This window comes from Dipodomys spectabilis, unplaced genomic scaffold (genome assembly GCF_019054845.1).
Source record: "Dipodomys spectabilis isolate Male_0828 unplaced genomic scaffold, ASM1905484v1 ptg000362l, whole genome shotgun sequence".
NCBI classification, from domain to species: domain Eukaryota; kingdom Metazoa; phylum Chordata; class Mammalia; order Rodentia; family Heteromyidae; genus Dipodomys; species Dipodomys spectabilis.
In genome coordinates, this window is record NW_024871039.1 from 3,989,152 (window position 1) to 4,013,365 (window position 24,214).

The 24,214-nt window shown below is 38.8% G+C and overlaps 1 pseudogene; it reads left to right on the top strand.

Annotated features, from left to right (window-relative positions):
* Positions 1 to 18,554, top strand: part of LOC122095806 — a 48,620-nt pseudogene extending 30,066 nt beyond the window's left edge.
* Positions 18,555 to 24,214: the final 5,660 nt, after the last annotated feature.

The following is a 24,214-nucleotide window of genomic DNA, read 5'->3' on the forward strand; positions in this document are numbered from 1 at the left end:
CCATCTAAATTCTCATGAGATCCTAATTATGTGGGAGGATTTGTGTTTATGTGTGTACACAATGTGCAAGAACACACATTCATGGTGCCAAATTAGCCTGAGCATGTGCTATAGAGAATCTAAGAAAAGGAAGGCTATGGCTAAGATTCTGCCCTGACTCCCTTTCTGCTGTAGCCTGTGTAGTTGGAAGCTCTGGGTTTGATGTTAGGGATGCTTTCTCCAAAGCCCACCAGTGCTTCAACTGATACAGGGAGATCTTGGTATTTGAATCAGCATTTGATTGTTAGCTGACAAATCTTCTAAAATATTTTTTTCCAATTCAACAATTTTTATTGACACTATTTTTCTGTGGCATCACTTAATCTAGGTCTTAGTTACTTCACTTAACTCTAATGAGATCTTTCTTAAGGGCAAAATAAGATTTACATTTTTCTCATAGTATCTGGTACTGTGCTACATTATGTAAAAGTTTTATATCATTGCTGGGTATGGGAGGGGCGGGTCATGTATTTTAAGGTTAAATGTTGTGTTGGGTTTGTGGGTAACCTGCATAATTATGGTAGCAAGACCTTTTATCAAATGAGAACTCTTTTGTGATATCCTGACTTGTCTTGTCAACTGCAGAAATTAAGGGAAAATCATTCTGTTGCTGCGGCTTCCGATGGAGAAATTTCCATCATGTGGAGAATCACAGAAATGATGACCTGGATGAATGATTTGGAAGGTGAAATCACAGAGATGTGGCCTGAGCACTCTCTGAGTTGTGCAGTGCAAATGAAATTCCTCCTGAAGAAACTTGAGGTAATTATCTGAAAGCAGCTGAGCTCTTTTCACAGATCACTTGGAGGAGGAAAATTGAGCCAGTAGACATGGGGTGTGACTTACTTTTTATATAACTTTCTTATTTAATTTCTTTTACAAAGGACTTTTACTGACAGCATGTCACTTTTTGAATACAATGCATCTTGATCAATGTCATTGCATTCATCCTTCTCCCACATATCTCCCAACCCCATCTCTATGTTCTCAAGTTACCTGGTTTTATATTCACGGATATACATTGACTATTAGGACTGTGTTTGGTTACCACCTTTTCTCCCTCCAATCACCATCCTCTACCCCTTGACCTCCTCCCACTCTCCACATATGGAACACATGTTTCAGCCTCCTGGTATTCAGTTTGTTAAACTCTGAGTTGTTTAAAGGAGTTACACTCTTTCAATCTTCCATGAGTATACCAGAATTTATTCAGCTTGTATGTATGCCTAGGACCCTGAATATGTTTTTTCATGAATGTTTATAATTTAGATCTAACTTCCACAGAGAGAAAACATTTGTCTTTGTCTCTCTAACTCTGACATACTAAACACGATTTTTTCAAGGACAATCTATTTCATGGCAAATGATCTTTGAGTAAGAGAATAAGGAAGAAGTCATTTTAGCTTTTTGCAAATATATATGTGTTGCTTTCTCCATGATATTTCATTTTGTGTGTATATAATTGAACATGAAACTAGTTGTTTGTGGGCAGTGTACTTACCCTTAGAAATGCTGAAGATAAAGGAGCCATGTTATTACTTTAAATGACCTTTCAGGCTTTGAGGAAATGGAGAAGGAGAATGGCTTCATCATCAAAGATAATAGTATCAATAGATATTTTTGTTATTCCCTGTCACATTTTAACTTGAGTACATGATATAATACTTAAGTGACTAATGCTTGCATTTCTACCTGTCTTTGAGATCTTAGTTATGGAGTTTGTTTGGCAGAAATTTCAAGAGATTTGTGCTCCAATTTTACTAGTAGCCTTGGGGAAAAAGAAACTCAGTGCTGAGGCCCTGAGTTCAAACCCCAGAATCAGCACATTAAAAAAACTTATCTTGGGCTGGGAAGGTGGTTCAGTGGGGGAACGCTTGCCTTGCATGCATGAGGCCCTAAGTTCGATTCCTCCGCACCACAAAAGCAAAAAATAAAAGCCAGAAGCTGTGGCACTGTGGCTCAAGTAGTAGAATGCTAGCCTTGAGCTGAAGAGCTGAGAGACAGCGCCCAGGCCCAGAGTTCAGGCCCCATGACCAACCCCCCCCACAAAAAAAAAATCTACGCAAGCTTTAGTAACAAAACACCTAACACTTGTTTATGCTCCCCTCAAATGTCTGCATAGGAAATGCCAGAACTTTCCTGGATAAAAGTGCACAGTTACTAAGCACAACAAAAAGAAGGTTGGCCTTGTGCAGTTTTCACATTAGTATAGAAGTTGGAGTTATCCAAGCTTCTCTAGGAGTCTTGACAGTCCCCCAAGGAACAGAGAAGCTGTGTATATTTGTGACACTCCTTAAGGGCATAAAGACTCTGTCTGGAGTACATAATTTCTGATTCCCAGGATATTGTTTCCATGAGCTCTCGGGGTAGTTTAGAAACTTGCAAAGCTCTCCCAACTGACTCTCAGAGGAACTCCTGGCCAGAGAGGGGTCCTGATATTTGTTCCAATGACTTGTAGCTTCCATCTATTTTTGTACACCCTCAAACTTTTCAATCTGTTTGACGTATGTCCTCCTTTTCACAAATGTGTAATGGCCAGAATCTCCACTCCAAGCAGCATCCTTATGGGACATGGAAAGGGTAGAAAAATGCTGCTCACAGTGATTAATGTTGTGAGCATTGCATCTGCTAGGGGGAAATCCACTCAATGGGACAGTTTTCCATTCAGGATATTGGTGTTTGTGCTCCTTGGGCATGCGTTTTAGGGGTTTTTGAATGGAGATGCACTACAAAGAATGGATAGCAATCAGTGGGCTTTGATAGCCAGTTGTTGCTTCAGCTGAACACCTTCACAGATGATATTGAAAGCAAATGCTATGAGAGGATAGAGGTTGTAGAACACCTGGGAGTGATGAACCACCAATGGCACCAAGTACATGGAATCCTATTAAATAAAAGATGCTTGAGATCACAGTTAGATGCATTATTTGGTCCTACAAGATACTACTTTCCAAAAAATTTTAAAAAGTGTTCAGATATTTTTATCACTGTGACTAAAATAATCTAAATTATAACCCCTTTATTATGTCTTATTTAGTATTCTTCATGGTTACATATAATGAGTATGAAAAGTCTTACATCCTGCTTGAAATTTTAGAAGAAATTTTAGTTACGAAGGTGTCAAGTGCATTAAGTATAGTATCCCACATTTGTAATACCACCTGATTGGGAAGCAGAAATAAAAAAAAAGGATCATGGTCTGAGGCCAGGCCAGAGAAAAAAATGCTACGACACCCATCTCAAAAAATGAGCTGGCCATTTCCTAACAAATGGGGAAATGTCATTCTTTCTGATGGAGGCATAGAATTCCATTGTGTATATATACCACATCTTCTTGATCCATTCATCTACTGAGGGGCATCTAGGTTGGTTCCATATCTTAGCTATGGTAAATAATGCTGCAATAAACATAGGAAAGGCTTGGAAAAAATTATATTAAGTGAAGTAAGCCAGGCCCAAAGAAACATAGGTCCCATGGTTTCCCTTATTTGCAATATCTAGTATAGGTTTGAGTCAAGCAGAAAAAGTCAGAGAATGTGATGTTAGGAAAACGAACCCTCAAATATGTATTTTAATGTTTCTGTTTCTTTCATGCATGTGTTTCTAACGCATTTATAAGATTATTTCTTTGTTGCTTTGTATGTCCCTCCCCCACAGTGTAACCCCCGCTTTCACTATATTTGATGTCAGTATAACATGTGGAGGAGACGGGGACAAACAAGTCGTTTAAGGATTCAGGTGGACCTGTTGCAACAATGAGAAGTACAAAATGTCATGTCAAAAACAGCTTTACAATGTCGGTGGGGGGGGGAGGGAGGGTATGAATGGGTGGGGGGGAGGGGGGAGGCTGGGAAGGGAGGTGAAGGGTAAACAAAGGAGGAGGCTGCAATGCTTGGTAAGAAATGTATGCATTATCCTGCCCATGTAATTGTAACCCCTCTGTACAGTATGTTCTCAAATAAAATAAAATAAAATTTAAAAAAAAAAATGAGCTGGCCATAGTGGTTCACATCTGTAATCCTAGCTACTTATGTGGCAGGCATAGGTAGCCAGGTCTCAATCAATCTAGGATCAGCCCTGGGCAAAAAGCTCAAGACCTCAAATAAACAAAATGTCTAGAAGTATGTCAAAAGGAGTTGACTGCTAGCTGTTGTACTATGTAAGTCCTGTCTAGCAAGCACAGATCTTCTGAGTACAAAACCCTCTGAATACAAAACTCCCCTCTCCCACCAAAAAGCCATTGTCCCATTTGAACATTTAATTTCAAGGCCACTGACAGGTGACAGATGGTGACATTCTCTTTAAAATTAGTTACTCAAAAGAGACAATGTTTTTTAGGCTTTGAAAGAATTGAAAAGGAAGAAAAATGCATGTGATTTTTACTAGCTCCACAATTCTAGAAAGGATAAAAATGTACTTAAGTATTCAATATATACCCATATGCATGCATATATGCATGTGTTGTGTATGTACATATATGTATGTATATATATGTATGCACAAGTGGTTCATCTCTTTTCTGTGTAGCAAATAGTACACATGAATCTGTAGAGTCAGCACTCAAAGGCATGAACAGACAAAGAGAGTGAGCAGAGAACTCACATCAAGGAATCTATGGCTGGCAGATAACACTGAAAATTTTTACCTCAGTTTCTACGTGTTGCTCACTGCAGTACAGAGACTATACAATGTCAATGGGATACCAGCAGAAAAAATGAGATATGAGAGTTACAAATGGTCAATATTCATCATTTTCTTGATTCATTTCTCTCTTGAGGGGCATTTGGGCTGATTCACTAAGCATGGTTGTGCTGAAAGCTTTATTATATCCTGGTTTGTAATCTTTTGGGTAAATCCCCAGGAGTAGAGTTGCTGGATCATAGGGTCATAAGTAGTCAAAAGTAGGGTGAAGGGAGGAAAGGTTGGAGGATGAAAAGGAGGAAAGGGGGAAAATGCAGAGAGAATTCCAGTAAATATCCTACCATTAATTGAGAAGAGTGAGGGAAGGTGTGTGAAGGGGAGGGATTAATGAGAATGTTGAAAGTGGTGGCATTGATCAAGGCATATTGTATTCATAAACTGCTTTGTTTAATGACAACTGTGCTATGTAAAACAATAATTTAAAAAATCATGTTCCTAAAGTGATAAGCAATTAGAAGCAACATTATGAGAATTTGCTCAGATGATCTCTAGGGTCCATAAATAAGACTTTTTTGATTAGGATGAGTTTTAGAACAACAGTAATTGTACAGACTATATTAAGAAAATTTAATGATTTCCAGCTATTTAAAATAATGATTGCTGGATATATAGCTCAAGTGGCAGAGTGATACCTAGTGAGAAAAAGTGTCAGATATTGAATTCAAGTCCTGATCTCAAACAAAATAAAAACAATCAAGAAAAGTAGGGCAGTTTATTGGGCACTGGTAGCCCATGCCTTTAATTCTACCTTTAATTGGAAGCTGAGATCTGAGGATCTCAGTTCAAAGTCAGCCTGGGCAGGAAAGTCTGTGAGACTCTCATCTCCAATTCACTGCCAAAGAAAGCTGGAAGAGGTATAAGGCTAGCCTACAGTGAAAAGCTCTGGGACAGAACCAAGGTTTTGACTTCAAGCCTTAGGATAGTGCATATAAATACACAAAAGAAGTGAGGCACTCAGGTTTTGGTGAAAATTCTTCTATGTGCTGGTAGTCTGTTGAGGGGGAATTACAGTGTGAAAAGCAGTGTGGATATTTGGTGATCCCTGGTTTCTTATCCAGGAGCTGCAGTGCAGTGTGTAGAAGACAAGTCTTTCTTCAGAATTTCACTCTCTTGGATGGATTCCCCAATTTGCTCTAAGTTATTGAAAAGTAGAACCGAGTTAGGGATATATTTTCATAATATGTCAGAGTAACGTTTCATAGATTTTTTTGTTTACCTTAAGTTCTTTGCAAATTATTTTTAGTAAATCTGAAAAATCTAGCAATTGACTATTGTAAGTAGATGAGTTTTTCAGTTCAGGTGATCAAATAGAACATATTGTATTGCAATTGAGTGCTTTCTTTTTTAAAATTACATAATTACATCTTCTGTAATTAATATAAATAAATGAAACTACTGGAATATTCTGGATCTTGGCTATGGACCGGTGTTTGTAGCCTAAAATCAAGAATCAGAATATTGTAATCAAACATGAGACACTCCCAGTTTTATAAATAAAGTTGTATTTGAACCTAGCCTCATCCTTCCATTTCCACGTTAACTTTTGTATGTTCTCATGATGCAAGGCAGAGTTGAGTATTTATTATTGAAGACCATATGGCCCACTCTTTACAAAACATGTTTGTTGACCCTGTCCTAGAATATTACAGCACACTCCTAGTGAGCATGTGGATACTATGCAAGATGTTTAACATATAGTTGGTCTAGAGGATGTCACTGGAATATTTTTTTAATTTTTATTTTTGTTATTTTTGTTGTAGTTGTTGTTGGGGAAGGGGGATCATCATCAAGTTTGAACTCTGGGCCTGGGCATTGTCCTGGAGCTTCATGCCCAGGGCTAACACTTTATCATTTTGAGCCACAGCTTTACTTGTGGGATTTTGCTGCTGCTGCTGCTGCTGCTGTTGTTGTTTGTAGATAATTAGAGATAAGAATCTCAGGGACTTTCCTACCCAAGCTGGCTTCCACTCTTGATCCTCAGCTCTCAGTCTTCTGAGGAGCTTGGATAAAAGCTGTGAGCCATTGATGCATGGTTAATTTCTTTTTTAAAATTTGATAATTTTTGTTTTCATCTGATTTCATATTCTATCAAAATATGTGTGGAATACCTTTTTCCACAGACTCAAGTCTCCTATCACTCTTTCCTGGGGGCTGTCCTGCAAAAGCGCCCTCAACCATTATGAACTCTATGAGGGGCCCTTATGGCAGCTGAGTGTCCAGGACAAAGGTGGCAGAGGAGGCAGTGACACCTGGGGATTGGGCAGGGGCAGGGCATACATAGAGGAAAGTGAGTACTGCTTGTATGGGCAGCCTCAGTTCAGGAGCAGACAGCCCAGGGGGTTGATGTCGCGGGCAGCCCTGGGGTTTCTGTGGGCTGCATGGAGGTAGCAGTGGTGTTGCTGCTGCATCTCCTTGCCTGCCATCACCTCCATTGTCCCTGCAGCGCAGGGGCATGGGCTCCACCTTGAGCGAAGGGGCTTAGGGCAGCCGCTGGCCGGCCAGGATTTTCTGCCAGGCCTCTTGCTCATCCTGCAGGCAGCCAGAAATTCACACAGGCCACCCAGATGAGGTCGGCATGTGTACAGTCACTGACTGTCTCCCTGAGGCGCTTGACCTGGTGGAGAATCCAGTCCTTGGGTGCTCAGCTGGCAGCGGGGGGCTCAGGCTGCTGAGTAGCATCTGGTACTCCCAGCTGCTGGGCAGGGCCCAAAGACCAGACCTCAGGCAGCAGCTGCAAGGTCGAGGCACTGGGCAAGGTGTGGTGCGATGAGCCAAGGTGCCCAGGTCACTGAGGCCTTGCTGTCTGGTCTCCACTGCCAGCTTGGAGGTTCACAGTCTAGTGGCTGCAACCTGCTGCCGTATGGCTTTCCAAGGACTCTAGCCTTAGCAGGGTGCTTGGCACCAGAGGCCTCATTTGCAGCCCTCCTCCTTTTCACACTGCAGCAGAATTGTGGACCATAACAAGCTGCGCTGACCCGCCCCATTCTGCAACTTCGGTGTTGGAGATGCTGACCTGTGGCCCACAGATCCTCACAGCAGCGGTCTTGAAGCCCAGGAGGCAGTGCCCTTGGCACCCCATCTTGGGCAAAAGGACCAGGTGTGGCAGAGGCAAAGGGGCCGGAGCGGCCTTGCACATGATTTAAGTACACTTTATTTGGGAGTATACTGTCTTCTCAATATGTGTAACATATTAGTTTTGTTAGGTGAATAAGTGGCCATGTCTACATTGGTATTATAAAGAGAATGTACAGAGGGATTAAATTACATGAGTCAGATAATGAATACATTTCCTTTTGTATAGTGTCTTCTTTTCCCTCCCTCCCTCCAAGCCCCTTCCTCCCATTAATTGAATATTTAGGGAATTCTCTGAGGAAATATGGACTAACGTACAATAAAATCTTTATGACAGTAGAGGCTTGACCCAATCACATTAATTTTTTTGTAGAATAGAGAAATCTATTTTCTGCAATGAAGAAACAACCAAGAGCTAACCATGGAGACTGGAGGGAAGTTACTGGGCACCCTAACCTGGGCACTAAGAAGATCAATCAGCCTGAAAGGATGCCTGAAAGAACACAGAATTGCAGCTGGGTGAGATGATCAAGCAGGTCCAGAGCATTGTAGAGGTGACATTCACTTACTTTTCTACTGATGATATTCACATACCATCATAGTTTTATTTGCTTTATAAAAGAAAGGAAAGTTTAGAAAGTTCAGCATTGGGAATTTTCCAATGAAAAGGCAGGGCTTACTAACAATTATGTTGTGCTCAATAATAATACAGTATGGAAAAAGGATCAGTGTAGAGTATATAAAAACTTTAAGTACTGTGAAGATACTCTTTTATGAATCATGAAACTTGGTCCATGAAGCACAAATCTAATTTTATATGTTTTACAGTCCTGGGATATAATATATACAGTAATACTGAAGTTTTCTGCTATCATTAGAAAAGGTACATTTCCACATAGTGAAATCCTACATGATTTAGAACTAATTAAGGATTTTTTTATTCTGTGTCATTAGTAGAAAAATGATTGTTTTGTTTGGTCCCAAATAGCAAATTATTCTCAATGATTATGAACTATTTTGAACCTAATTCGAGTTCGTTTTTTTTCTGCCAGTTCTGCTGGGACATGAACTCAGTGACTGGGTGCTGCCCTGTAGCTTTATAGCTCTTAGCTAACATTCTACTGCTTGAGCCACTGCTATAGTTTTTTTGCTGGTTGGTCTTTTACTGGTTGGGATAAGAGACTTTTAGACGGCTTTGCACCAACTGACTACAAACCATGATCCTCAAATCTCAGCCTCCTGAGTGGCTTGGATTACAAGCATGAACCATCAGTGTGTGACTGGTTATGCTTTTTCATAGTAAATTTTCTCAAATGAGCCCGAAAATATATCAATATGTAAGTCCATGAATGAGTGAATACATTTATTTCTTCTGTGAAGTAAGTCATAAACTAAATAAGATTAAATAGTTTTTTTTTTTCAAATCTAAGAACAAAACCCAGGGCCTGGCACTTGGCAGCAAGTGCTCTTCCATTTACCAAAATCCACAGCACCAAAATTAACATTCTTAACTCTGAATAACCCAAGATTCAGAGACTCAGTGGAAGCTAGTTAGTTGACTACTGAATAGAATGAAAACATAAATCACAAGTTGAAAGTTCATGAAGGCTAAGAAAATGTAGGCTCAGACAAATAATTCCATCCCTCTTCTCTCTGCTTCCTGCCTTAACCAATTTTTATCCAGTCCTAGGGCTTGAATTCAGGCTTTGGGCATTGTTCTGAGCGTTGTTTGCTTAAGGCTAGCACTCTACCACTTCTAGCTTTTGCTATTTATATCTTACTGAGGAATCAAACTCAGGGCTTCCTGGCTGCTAGGCAAGCACTCTGCCACTAAGACACATTCTCAGCCCTCACTTTTGTTTTTGAGACAAAATATTCAGCTTCAGCTCAGGTTGGCCTGTGTCCATTGTTTTTAGTATTAATTGACTGATGAGAATATGCAATGTACAGCTTCCTTGTATCAATGTCTGCTATCTAATTGTTTCTTGATGTAGGCCTTTAAGTTAGGTAGTGTATGATTTCAGTTCCTCAGTTTCACAGTGGATAGAATACCAATAGTGAGAGAAATATGTTTTAAAAAATCTCCTGCCGGGCGCTGGTGGCTCACGCCTGTAATCCTAGCTACTCAGGAGGCTGAGATCTGAGGATTGCGGTTCAAAACCAGCCCGGGCAGGAGAGACCGTGAGACTCCTATCTCCAATAAACCACCAGAAAACCGGAAGTGGCGCTGTAGCTCAAGTGGTAGAGCGCTCGCCTTGAGCTGAAGAGCTGAGGGACAGTGCCCAGGCCGAGTTCAAGCCCCACGACAGACAAAAAAAAAAAAAAAAAAAAAACTCCTGAGTGAGGTCTAAAATGTCATAGCATGAATTAAATCTTGGATGTTAATGGATTTTTTGTCTACCCTTTTTATAATTTATTGGTTATTAACAATTTTAATTGACATTACACAGGTAATATATGGAGGATTTACAGTTACTTTTGATTGATTGAATGAATTAGAGTGATCCCTTATCTATGGAGGGAGTCACATTCCAGATACCCTTGACATAGATGATAATCCTGGAGGTAGCAATAATTAAACTGAAATAATCACAAGAAACTGCATTTATTTTTTGTGCTGGTCCTAGGGCATTAATCAAGCCCTCACTGCTGTCCCAGCAGGTTTTTTTAAATTTTAAGTATGACTATTACCTGATGATTTTAGCACATAAGAAAAAAATATACTCATGATGCTGAGATATAAAGACTTCTGATTGAGCCCCACTTGGCCTAGAAAATGCGTGGGACACTTCTCTCCCCAAAAGAGATGGAAGTGGTTCTGTGCCTCAAGGGGTAGAGGAACAGCTTTGAGAGAAGAAGCAATAGCATCATGTCAATTCACTGAGTTCAAGTCTCAGTATTGTTATACATACACCAGAGTGTGTGTATAACACACACACACACACATACACACACACACACACACACACACACACACACACACACACACACACACACACAAGAGAAAAAAGAAAAGGAAAAACCCTGATAAGGTAATTAAGACACCTAATGTGATAAAGAGGAGGAAGCTTGAGGAATCATTTCTGTATTATTAGATTATTAAACCACAATCTACAGGTAATTTAAAGTATACAAATATAGCTGGGTGACCAGAGTTTCATTCTTGTTAATCTGTGAGTGTGTATGTGTATGCATATGTGTGTTCACATACCCTAGTACTAGCGCCTGAATTCAAGCCCTTATTCATTTCCTTAACTTTTTCTTTCAAGGTTGATGCTCCCCACTTGAGCTACATCTCTACTCTGGCATGCCTGTAACTCTAGCTACTTAGGAGACTGAGACCTGGAAGATTGTAGTTTGAAGCTCCCTAAAGCAGAAAAGTCTGTAAGACTGTCTCCAATTAACCAGAAAATATATTGAGAGCAGAGGCATATCTCAGCAATTTTTCTGAGGTAACCTTGGACCATTTCTTCCTTTATTCAGTGCTTATGTAACATACAGAGTCATATAGCTGCTTAATGTATTCAACTTATACACACATATGAGCATGTATATAATTTTATAATATGCACATCAAGAGAAAATATACATATTTTTGTTTTTATGATCAGTCCACATATCTACTAGAAGGTGTGGAGTTCCTCTCTCACCCACTGCTGTGCATATGCTATTATTCAATTATCCGAATATCTTTGTGTAGGACTCTATGTGTGTACCCAAGCACGTGTGTACCTAGATTAAACTCATTTCCTTGCACTTGTTAGACAAGTGTTAGACAGCTAGCCCTGTTTATAACAGTTACTTTTGAATGAATATCATGGATTCCCTAGGTTGTGTTAGAACGCAGTGTTAGAATGCCTCTCATACATACCTGGAAGCACTTATTGATTGAGAATGGGATCTTTTTTTCCCAGCTGTGGGGCTTGAAGTCAGGGTTGAGCACTGTCCCTTAGTTTCTTTTGCTCAAGGTTAGAGCTCTACCACTTGAGCCTCTTTTACTGTTTGTGTGATACTGAGGAATCAAACCCAGAGCTTCATGCATCCTAGGCAATCATTCTACCACTAAGCTACATTTTCAGCCGAGACGGGGATCTTGATAATTGTTCCCTATGCAATCCTGAACTCTGGTTTCCAAGTAACTATTTTACAGGGGTGTGCCACTACACTGATTGTAATTTTTAAAATTTTATATATTTCATTTTCTCCTTTTTTATTGGTAGTACTGGGCCTAAAAGTTGTTCATCCTGTTTATCAGAAATGTTTTTAAGGGAAAATTGGTTTCAAGAATTATTCTGGGGGTGTTTTTGTTTCTGTTTTGTGCTGTGCTGAAAGATTTATTCCTGGCTGGTGGAAATCTCTCATGGTGGGTGGTGAGTAAGCTGTGGAGCATTGATAGGGTGCTATGTGTTACCTTGTTTGTCCTTTTAGATTTTCATTTAGATGTGTTGTTCCTCAAAATAATTCCTTTACTAAAGTAGGATTGTTCTTTTATTTTTGAGACCTATTGTAGCCCAGGCTGATCTTGAACTCATGATGTTCCGGATCAACTTCTTGAATGGTAGGATTACAAATGTATAGCATCACACATAGCAGGAATGTTATGTGATTAATACACACTTCTACTCAACTGCCTTTAGTTTGATACCATGGCCAGTGTTTACAAAGTATTGTTCTATATTGGAAGATATCTTTAGAAAGCATATCTTGCTCTAGGTAACTGAAGAATGTAAAAGGGTAGTGGTATGCATAGTACCTAATTACACAACATTCCAGAGCAGGCCAAGAAGACTGTTGGGAAGGACAAAGGTAAAGAGTAGTATGAATTATTATCTTGGGCTTGGAGTACAGTGATTCAGGAAAGAACGTATACAGGTAGAATCCTGTGAGGGTTGTGGAAGTAGAACAGGTATTTTCCAGGTAGATCAAATGTGAGAATGTCCAGGAGGAGGGACCAGCATTTTCTGAACCTTGGAGAGCCAGAGCAGCAGAGTACTGGATGGATGGAAGCAGAGTGGAAAAGAAAACAGAATACTCTTTGGGAGTTTGTATGTTTACTAATTTATTGCTTGCATAAAGCATCAACCCCTACCAGCAACAGAGGAAGCTGCCCATCCCAGCCCCATGTGTGTGCTGGAATGGGTGGGGCTACTGAGAAAGTAAGATGTGGAAATTCAGAACACACCTGAGCCTGGGTCATTCTATAAATTCACTGTGGAAGAGTGTACCTAGATTTGCCACATATGAAATTACACTTGTTAGGGAAGCACGAAACTGACAGACCTTTTAATATTACTTAATTTTAAGTAGATTCTTGTAGGTTTTCCTGGGCTGTTGACTGTAGCCCTGCTAGTTATGCCTCCCATACAAACTGGAATGACAGATGTATGCCACTACATCTAGTGAATACTGATTGAGATAGGTTTCTTGGTTAAAAAAATATTTCCTTGAATGGTCTTGAACCATATACTCTCATTGTGTCTTTAAAATGCCACTGAAGAAAAGGTTAACCAATGTATCCTTGTCCTCAAAAGTTAATCATGCCTCTAACAAGGATTTGCCTTCTCAAAGCAGGGTAACACCTCACAGAAGTGTTATATCAGAAGGACAAAAGTACAACCAATGGGCTAATCACCAGGCAGCCAGAAAGAATATGAGCCTGGCTTCTCTTGGCTGGGAGATCTTTATCTTTGTAACAGAATTAGGCTTTACTTTTCTTTTTTAAGGTCAGTTAGCAAAAGATCAATACAAAAATGAACAATTTGCATTGAGCCTCCTATGTAGAAGATTCTAGTGACAATATCTCCTCATGGGATTTGAGAACCCAGTCTTTGGTGTGACAAGCTTGGTGGGCTTCAAGAAGTGCTTTCTATACACACAAAAGCAGAATCTGCTTCCCATGTTCCCTTGTAAGACTGTTACACTTGTATGGGATTTTAGAAGTCAAACATATGTTTGAAATCCTGACTTTCACAGCCAGTTGATTTACCAGTTTCCATTTTATCTTCTTTTTTCAATGTTATGATAATTTCTTAGTAAACAAAGTATATAACAATGGTACCCAAGGAAACTGAAATACAATAATAATTTTCCACTCTCTATATTTGTATTCTATCACTATCTTATATTCAATCAATAATTATCTGATAGCCTTCAATGGCTTTGTCAAAGACCCCAGTGGCCTAAACTTTGCCCAGTCTGTGTCAACTCCATTCTTCATGTTACCTGGCTTTGCTGTGGCATGTGGGTCCCAATTATCTTATCACCTTTCCCTGCTCAAACTTTTTGGTTATTTCTTCCCTTATCACCCCAGCTTCTTTGTCCAGGTGAAGAGGTCTCTAGGCACATTTGAACATACTGGAGGCTCCGTTGGTTTCTCACTTCCCTCCATCTGCACTAACACCAGTAATCTTTCTGGCCACTTGGCATTAAATGTTAACTACATGATACCAGCTTTCCATTGTGTATGCCCAGCCAGGCCTTTCCCTTCTACTTCACACCATGCATTAAGATGAGTGAAATGTTTTTATTTGCAGGGAAATAGATAGAAATGGAGACTATCATGTTGAGTGATTTTAAGCCAGATTAAGAAAGATAAAGGTCACATGTTTTCTATAATATGTAAATACACAATCTAAAAGATAAACGTGTAAACACATAGAGAATCATATATAAATACATTTATAGAATATGTCTATATGTTTGGAAATTTTTGAGGGAATTTGTAGGATTAGGGAAGGATAAATAAATGTTATTTGGCATCTGTGCATGGCAATGATGACAAAGGTATCTCACCGAAATCCATTGAATATTGAAGAGGAAGCTAGATGGGGAAAGGGAGAGTCAGGCCATCAGTATGACTAAAATTACTCAATATGAGTTTGTAAAATTTTATGGTGAAATTTCTTAAATAATATTGTTATGCAATTTAATTAAAATGAGATATAGGAATGCTAAAAAACTATTATATGTGTGTTTTAATTGAAGTGAGAAGGACAGAGCGGGCAATGGTGGGAAAACATGTTCAAAATAGGTAGTTTTTTAATACATGTAAAAATGAACAGCAAAGCATGTTGACATTGATTTGAGAAAAGTCTGTAGATGTGTGAGAGTGATGGAGGAAATGAGTCTCATAAAGATACAAATCAAATCCTTGGAAGAATGTGTGCTAATCAAAAAGTGAGAAAAAATTACTACAGATTTATGTGCTATTTTTCTTATCTCATATGCTAGTACATCTTTTTTTAATTTTGAAAGAAATAGATTTGGTTGTATATAAATGTCATAATTCTAATCTAGGATTTAAGATTTTGTCCCCACTCCATCTACACAACCATATATTCCGTTCCCAAAAGAATTCCATTGTCAGATATATATTGCCAGAACCGTTCCCATGCATGTACAAACTTCTATGTCCATGAGTATAAAATACATACATCAAATGTTACCAATTATATCATATATAGGTTGCTTTTCACTTGATAGAGCAACCTGTGGTTTTCACTCTATATGTCAAGTTGTACTTAATCAGTCTATACATGATCAGTGGCCATTTCAATGGTTTTAAATTATTTTAGACACATCTCATTCCTGCTAATGTCTTTCCAATAGTGAAGCATAAGACTATCAGTGGAGCACAAGGAAAGTAACTACACAGTTTCCCATTCCCTCCCCTCTCCTGCCATTCTAATTTGTGATAGTGACTGCCAAAGAAGTATGACTATAAATTCTTTTATAAAATGCAGGACAATCTGCCAAGTAAATAGTCCCTTTTAAGAGAATGTGAAAATCAGTGGGAGTTAACATTTGTGAGCATTAAATGTTGACATATGACTGAGTTTTCTAATACATAATTAACTTTCTGTGTGTGTGTGTGTGTGTGTGTGTGTGTGTGTGTGTGTGTGTGTGTGTGTGTGTGTGTCTCTGTATGTCTGTGTGTCTGTGCGTCTGTGTGTCTGTGTATCTCTGTGTATATGTATGTATTTTCTGGACCTGAGGGTGAAATCAGAACCTGAGTGCTGTCCTGGAGCCTTTGTACTTGAACTACAGTTCCATTTCCTATTTGTAGTGTTTAACTTGAGATTAGTGTCTTAGGGATTTCCCTGCTTGTCCTGAGTTGGATCCTCACATCTCAGGCTCCTGAGTAATTTGGATTACAAGCTTGAGCCACAGATGTCTGGCCATTATCTCTCATTGGTTCTCAGAATGACACTTTTTTTTTTTTGCTGCAAAAACTGGCAGTGGCCACTTCATTGGCCTGGATAGAACAGGAGCATCTTCAGAGATTGTGTTTGGGGCCTAAGTGAAATGTAAATAATATCTTCCCCACCAGCTAATATGTCCTCCTCACTGTCTAAATAAAGCTTATAAATTGAGAAATTTGCTCTCAAACTTGAATTTCTTTTAGATATATTGTCTTATTATTGTACAAAATAATGGACTCCATTATATTTTCCTATATTCATACTACATATTTTGATAATATTCACCTTCGTTACCCTCTTTTGCCTGTTTCCTCCCATGGTTCCTTCTTGTTTTTACATTTTTCTCTCTCTCTCCCTCCCTCTCTCTTACTCTCCCTTTTTCTCTCCTTCCCTCTCTTTCTCTCTCATTCTCTGCTTGCCTTTCTGCTAGTAGTTGCTTTACACTTTCTACCTGTATTCCCCCTTTTAAGCAAAGCCTCAAGTTCTGGGTTTCTGCTTATTAATTGGAATTAAGAATTTTTGCCAGGCATCGGTGACCCTCACCTGTAATCCTAGCTAGTCAAGATGCTGAGATCAGAAGATTGCGCTTCAAAGCCAGCCTGGGCAGGCAAGTGCATTAGACTCTTATTTCTAATTAACCACCAGAAAACCAGAAATGGCTATGCGGCTCAAGTGGTAAGGTGCTTGCCTTGAGCTGAAGAGCTAAGGGGTAGTGTCCAGGCCCAGAGTTCAAGCTTCACGACTTACCAAAAATTAAAGTGTTTCCATAGATTTTTCTTTCAAACCATGATAATAAATTACCTTTGTTCATGTAGATAATATAGGAATTTAGTATTGTTGGGTTATTAACAACTATTTAAATTATTTTTGAAAAATCATAATGAACTATGCTTTATGAATCTCATCTTATTCTGAAATATTACAAAAACAGTAGAGTTCTTCTATAGGGTCCCAATGTAATAGGAAGCCCTGTTCTATATCAGAAGTATCTATCAACCATTTCTTTCTCCTGTACCTTATCTTACATCTATTCAATTATTATTTTTATTTGTCAATTATCTTTCAGTAGTTGTACAAAGAAGTTGCCATATAACAAAAGCAGTTTATGAATACAGTGCATATTGATTTGTGCCACACCTACAATAATCACACCCCTCTCTGACCCACCATTCCCTTATTTTTCTTAGTTTTGCAGTATAGACAATGAATTCCTTTTCAGCAAATTAATTTAGTTTATATTTATTTATTGTCAGGCATGGGGTTTGAACTCTGGGATTGGGCATTATCCCTCAGCTGTTCCACTCAAGGTGAGCACTCTACCACTTGAGCCAGAGTGCCACTTCCTGTTTTCTAGTGGTTTATTGGAGATAAGGATGACATGGAGTTTCCTGCCCGGGCTGGCTTTGAACTGAGATCCTCAGATCTCAGCCTCCTGTGTAGCTAAGATTACAGGCCTGAGTGGCCTGTGCCCAGCTGATTATAGTTATTTTAAAGAGGCTGTGTAGAGGGATTTCATTTGCATAAGTCAGATGAGAACATTTCCTTTCATACAGCATCTTCTATTCCCTCACTTTCTCCCAATGAGCTTGACTACATTCTGCCCCTTCCTCTCTTCATTTGTCTACCCTTTCCCCACCCTCTTCTTTGATGTACCCAGTTCCTTGCATTAATATTCTCAGGCTTTGGCCTAGACTTTCTAAAGATTATACTATTTGGGCCACATTGGCAGCAGCGATGGTGGAGCAGGAAGGCTCCCACAATGAAGCCCACAATCACATGCAAGTTAAGCTGCATGGAGAAAGGCAGCCAGTATGGGGCACACCAAATGTACTCGACCATCTTCTTCAGGTACATGTCCCAGAGCAAGCCCTCTGAGGCCCAAGAGCTCATGTGCTCAGGAGCATATTTTTGTTCTTCCCTCATGGCCAGCAAAACAGCACAGCAGAGCTGTCCATGCAGGTGTTGGAGTCCCTGAAGTAGGCAGAAATGGATGTAGTGTCTGGTTTGGGTGTTGAGTTGATGGACCCCTTCTCCAGAGCCCTGAACTGTTCCAGTTGGGGTTCCTGGAAACGGGGCCACCCTTAGCTCCTTCCATTTTGAGCCCTGACCCTGTGGAAAGAGCCGAACTACTGGGAATCTTGATACTACTTTCTACACTCTACAGTCAGTGAGGGCTGTGCCAACATGTTGGTGGAAGACTCCACGGCCCACAGCTTCCATGGCAAGTGGACATACTTGTGGCTCAGGGAGTGCTGCAGTTTCTCTATTAGAAAACAAAACCAGGTCTGTGGTCTTCATCATGTATGCACAGAAGCAACATCCATCAAGCACCGGCCACCCTCCATCCAATCCCTGCTCCACTTCATCTGATTTCTGCTGCTGGCCGTGGATGGCGGCAAGCTGACCATGTTCATGGTGCTGTGAGAGCAGTGCCAGCCCTCCCTGTACAGGCACCCAATACATGACAAGTAGCTCGACAGGACAGAACAGGACAGGAGAGTTCTCCCTCAGGGTACATCCCAAGCTTTTGTCTTCCTATAGAGGCACTTGGCCACGTCCTGGCCTCCCTTAGTTACTCTATCAACTACAATTTTTCTTAGTTATGCTCTATGTATTAAAAACTTCCTTAAAAACAAGTTTTACTATTCATGGATTTCATATTCACAGCTCTAAATACTGAGATGCCTAAAATATATCATTCTGCTTTGAGTAAATTCCCTCCAAAAGGTTTTCCAATTCAGAAGTATATCTTTAATGGATTTTATAAAACCTTTCAAATGTTATACAAAAAAATAAGGACTAAGTAAATGAACGATCAAGTAGTTAATGATTAGCAGACTCAATGTCCTGAAACAATTCTCCTTAATTGCTCAGTACGTAGAGTATAATTCCAGACGAAATTCAGACAGATTTTTTTTATGAGAAACTTTTAAGAGGGCAAATAGTATTTCCTCACTTTCTAAGGAAATATTTTTGTAGAATCAAAATGATCTCTTCAAAGTTTTAGGAAAGTCAATAATAAATTCATCAGTACCAAGAGTTTTATAGATTGCAATGCATTTAAATGTAAATTAAGAAAATTTGTGTAGATTCCATTTTTTTTTCGTTCTTCCTTAAGTAGGTTTGATAGGTTTCATCTTTGAATAAATCATCTGAAGTTGTTTATTACTGAACTTTTAAATTTTATAACGGTAGGATTTCTGATAAAGTACTCATTTGTTTTGGTTATTGGCAACTGGTTTCTTCTCTGTTTTGTTATTTTGTATTTGATCAGTCTTTTAAAATATATATCCATTTATTGATCTATTCAGACACAGCTTTTATTTTCATTGATTTTCTCTGCTGTGTTCAAAAGCAGGGTTTTTTTTGCCACTTAACAAAATGATACTTAAATATCCATAGAAAAGCAAAAGAATAGAATAGAAAAATAAGAATATCAGTTCAAGCTTACTCAGTAAGCAAAGAGCTGAGGATTTTGTTTCAAAGCTAGCCAGGGGAGGAAAATCTGTGAGACTCCTATCTCCAACTAAACACCAAAAATGCTGGAAATGGAGTTTGTGGCTCAAGTAGCAGAGCACTAAGCTAGAATTACATATGTGAATTCCCAGTGTCCTGGTAAGTTGTGTTTTTTTTTTGAGGAGTGTAAATGTGTACAATTTTTAAGTCCTTAATGTAGCCTACTGCATGTATTATGAAGTTACACATGGTCTGATCTACTGTCCATATGGTAATCACTGAGATTTAAAATTTTGTCTTTCTGAACATTTTCCAATTTTCTTCTTTGAAACATACATTTAGGTATCAGGGGTATCCTATGCTCATTTTTCATTTAAGGAAAAAATCATTTCAGATTTCATTTAAAGTTTGAGACTGAGACTTGTACTTGGTGTTTGATGTTGTTGCTCTTTAGCTAGTACTTTACCAACTAAGCTATGACTTTAATCCATAATTTCAGGTTATTCAAAATGCTAGGAAAGGTAATAGTGATAATAATGCTATTAAGTCTGTCGCCCATCTAGATATTCACATTTGGTTTGTTTGGGTTCCTAGTTTATCAGTATATTTATATGTCATATGTTTTGGTGCTATTCCTGGAGCTTGAAATCAGAAACTTGCCCTCTCCTTGAAACTGAACATTGTTAGCACACACTGGTAATTCTATCTACTCAGAGAACTGAGATCTGAGAATCCAAGTTTAAATCCAGCCCAAGAAGGAAAGACCATGAGTTTCTTATCTAAATAATCCCCAAAATAAATTTGGAATGGAATCTGTGGTTCAAGAGTAAAACACCGCTCTTGAGGGAAAATGTGTAAGTGAGAAGGTAAGGTCTTGAGTTTAAACCCCAATATCAGCACTCAAAAACGTTGCTTTCCTTGAGCTTTATATTAAATTGCTCAGAAAATAATCAGCATTGTAGTAATGTTTAACATTACTATTACAATCATCAGTTATATTTATTGATGTTATTCCTTTATTTTCCTAAATTTTACTGACACATTAATATCCAGTAATAGAAAGACAGGATTACTGTTTCACAAGTATTTATGGTAGTTGAATATATGGATGAGAGGTGCATACCAGAAGTTTGGACTGAAGAGAGATATTTGCAAGCTCTTCACATAAATAAATGATAGTTGAAGACGCTGTGGGCATGTATGAAATAAGCTAAAGAAACCAGCAAGGAAAGATAAGGCATGATTCTGGAAAGCAAACAATTTTGGAAGAATAGAAAACGAGAAAAGTATGTAGCTTTTGGTAAGAACTTTCTAACTCACCTACACGGTGAGCACATTTGATTCCTCATTTCTAGTAAAAGCCATTTTATTTTCATTAACAATGATCTATTTGTTCCATTATATAAATTTAACATATTGTATGTTTCATAGTAGATTAATATTTATACTTTTTTTTTTCCTTTATAGAAGGAGTCCTACATTGTAGACAAGGCTTACCTCAAATCCTTATTCTCCTGTGTCAGGTTCCTGAGTATTGGCTGGAATTACCATGTGGTAGGATAGTACTATATCCACTTATATTATTTACATTTTGTACACTTGAAAATTAGTGTGAACTACTTTAAGCCATAGTATCTTCATGAATTTGAATGAATTTCTTTCAGAAAAATGTTATAAGTAGTTAGTGAGTAAAGTCAAGTATGGTACACATACCTGTAATTCCAGTACCCAGGGGTATTGTAAGTATAAGAGCACCCTGAGCTTCACAGCAAGTCCTAGTTATCATCATCATCATCAACAACAACAAAAACAACAACAACTGGTGGGCTTGGAAGAGAAAAAGTATTAAGTGACGTGATAGGAACATACAAAATTGTGTGTGTGTGTGTGTGTGTTGGGCCTAGGGCTTGAACTCAGGGCCTGGTCACTGTCCTGAGATTTATGCTCAAGTCTAGCACTCTACCATTTGAACGAAGCTCCATCTCCAACCTTTTTAGAGGTCATTGGAGATGAGTCTCATCCAGTTTCCGGTCCAGGCTGACATAGAACCTAGATCCTGAGGCCTCAGCTCTTTTATAAGTAGGATTATAGGCGTGAGTTTGTAGTAGGTGTTGTATTACTGTTAAGTAATATGGTAAACATCACGCCAGTTTTTACTCGCCCCAGCAGTGTTTGAGTGTTGCACACACACTTAAGACACAACCCACACCATGTTTAATGACATCCAGGTCTCATAATCCTGTGAGATAACTATTGTTACCTATGAAGAATTTGAGGTCCAGAGACTTTAGTTAACTTTGAATCCACAGCATGTATAGAGTGGATCCTGTATGCAAGCTCAACTAGGTTTATATATTTCAGAAAACATGGTATCAACATGTGTTCTAGTCAACATGTGTTCTAGCAAGTACTGCTCTTTACAGGTACTATTAAATTCCTCTTGTATGTATGACTCATTCCTCATCCTTTAACTGTTTGCACACCATCTCATAAGCTAGGGAAAGTACAAGTGATGAGAAGAGCCATTTTTGAAAGGGAAATTGATAATGGGGTTTGAAATTGGTATTGCATATTAATATGATCTTCTTCCATTTCAGATATGCCTCCAGCACTATATTTCTGTTTTTTAAATTTTATATTATGATAAAGGTAATTTACACATAGGTTATAGTCATATAAGTCAGGTATGAGTATATTTCTTTTTGGAAATATCACCCCTTACCTTGCTCTCTTAGATTGTCTCTCATTGGTTTGGTTTTTATTAACTTTCTTCTTCTTCTTCTTCTTCTTCTTCTTCTTCTTCTTCTTCTTCTTCTTCTTCTTCTTCTTCTTCTTCTTCTTCTTCTTCTTCTTCTTCTTCTTCTTCTTCTTCTTCTCCTCCTCCTCCTCCTCCTCCTCCTCCTCCTCCTCCTCCTCCTCCTCCTCCTCCTCCTCCTCCTCCTCCTCCTCCTCCTCCTCCTCCTCCTCCTCCTCCTCCTCCTCCTCCTCCTCCTCCTCCTCCTCCTCCTCCTCCTCCTCCTCCTCCTCCTCCTCCTTCTTCTTCTTCTTCTTCTTCTTCTTCTTCTTCTTCTTCTTTTCCTCCTTTTTCTTCTTCTTCTTATATTACTGTGATGTAGAAGGTTTGTTAGATACGTTTGGTAATGACTACCTATTTTTGTCTTTGTTTTTTATATAGTCAGTCATGAGGCTTGAACCCATGGCCTGGGCAGTGTTCCTGAGCCCTTTTGCTGAAGAATGGCATTCATATTGAGCCAAAGCTCTACTTCAATGAGTATATTTCTATTTGGACAATGTCACCCTTTCCCTGCTTCTCCTCCAGTTTTCCCCTCCTTCCCCACCAACAAGTTTCATAGTGCACTTTCAACATAGTCTCAACTGAGTGCCACTGCTGCATTTATTCATCCTTTGTCCCTCCATTGCTATGCCCCCTTTACATTCCCAAAGAGAGATAAATGAAAAAATGACAAAAAATGAAAGAAAATAAAGAAAAGATATTATCTTTCTTCTGGTCCTAGGTCACTGGTTATTTTTGAGATAGGTTGTGTGTGTGTGTGTGTGTGTGTGTGTGTGTGTGTGTGTGTGTGTGTGTGAGTATAGTGGGGCTTGAACTCAGGGAGCTGACCTTTAGCTATTTTACTTATAGCTAACTCTCTACAACTTGAACCAAACATCCATTTCTGGATTTTGAACAGTTAATTGGAGATAAAAGTTTCACAGATTTTCCTGCCTGGGGTAGCTTCAATCCACTTTCCACAGGTCTCATCCTTCTTAATAGCCAGAGTTAAAGCTAGATGTGAGCCACTGGTGATGCTTGGCCTTCCTTCTTTTTATTAAGTAGTTGAAATGTAAAAGAATGTTGCAGCAGTAGTAAAAAAGAATTAATTTAACGTACGCAGCTTCTTTAAGTTTTAATAATTTGTCACATATGATATATACAGAACAACAGTTTTTGTAAATGCCCCTGAAATTTGGTTTTCATCTGGGATTTTTCCTCATCATGAACTTGATTTTATAACTTTTTATCTAATAAATATTGATGAAAACATGTCCAGAGGGCATTAATTATCTTTTCTTGTCTTTCATTATGAAATGGTGCAAGGTAACGTGTCATGATAAATTTGTGTGCCGGACCCTGATGATATATTCACATTCTTAGTCAGAAGGCATTAGTGCCTGTTACAAATCACCTAGATCTGACAAAACCCTATCTCAGGTCTTGTTACCACCTTCCTCTATGTCATTCTCTTAGAGAGCAATTCCGAGTCTCCAGTGATCATGACAGAGCCGTCTTGGACCCTCTCAGGACTCACCAAGATCACTACTCATGTGTGTCACCTAAAGAGTGATGGGAGACTGGTGTCTGCTTCCTATAATAGAAAACAGCACAGGAACTGTTACGTCCTTAAACTGTCCTCAGTCCTGAGGATTCCTCATTGAGCACTGAAACTTGATTCCTCATTGAGCACTGAAACTTAAGAATTAAGGAGACATTAAACTTTCTCTTCCTTCTGCCAGTTTCTGCTGCTGTCATCTTCTGTGGAAAGAAATAATCTGAGCTCTAGAAGCCATTTTGCTTATTCTAGGCCCCTAGAGTAAGTCTGGCTTTTATACTTAGACATTAAGATATGTAGTGATAAAAATAGCAAACAACATTTTTCCTATTCTATTTATTACTCAAATAGGAGTTTGAGAAAGTGACTTCTAATTAAGTGTCTCATACTAATAAGAATTATTGGTAGAATTTG